Here is a 741-nt window from a genome sequence, read left to right on the forward strand (position 1 = left end):
TTCCCTTCATTATTACTGCTTAGTGGTCCGTGAAATAGGGGGCCAACGGTTCTTCGAGTGGTCCTATAGGCAATTAATATGTTGCTGTTATCTCTTAAAGTTGTCTGAATGCTGCTAATATTTTCCTGGAATCTCGTTGGAGCAATGTTTCCAAGAGATATTGTCACAATCCTAGCATTGCGCAACATATTTTTTTGTAATCGGGCAATGTTGTCACCATGTGCGCATCTATAATGTCCAATTGAATTGAGAAATAATGGCGGCAGAGAAACGAGGCTCAAACGTGCTGTGTTTGACATCCGGCTTCAATAGGCCGCTTTTAACTGCTCCCAATTCTCCCCTTCCTGCAACGTGTATATCTGCGCAATCAATGCAAGACATCGACAGTAATTATGCTAGACCTTCACTCCCGGGAAAAACTTCAGCGGTGACGGCCAGCCAGTGCTTTTGTTGGTTGGCAGTCGTATAATGATCAATCGAAGTTTAATGGTAAATATTCGTACCTTAATTAGTAAACCAGTGAAGGACCATAGTACGTCACATATATCTACAATTAAGTAAAACGTTCTTTCCAAAATGTATTTCTAGTTAACGCGAAGGAACCCATATGGTTTCTTGGTAACAGGGGTGGCGCGAGGATAAATACCCAACAAAGGTGGCACGGGAGCGCCCCCTGTCGCTACTTCATTAAAGAATCAGATGCATAATTCAAAAGTTGGCATCCCAGCGACAAGAGGGATG

Source organism: Rhipicephalus microplus, chromosome 1 (assembly GCF_043290135.1).
Source record: "Rhipicephalus microplus isolate Deutch F79 chromosome 1, USDA_Rmic, whole genome shotgun sequence".
NCBI lineage: Eukaryota > Metazoa > Arthropoda > Arachnida > Ixodida > Ixodidae > Rhipicephalus > Rhipicephalus microplus.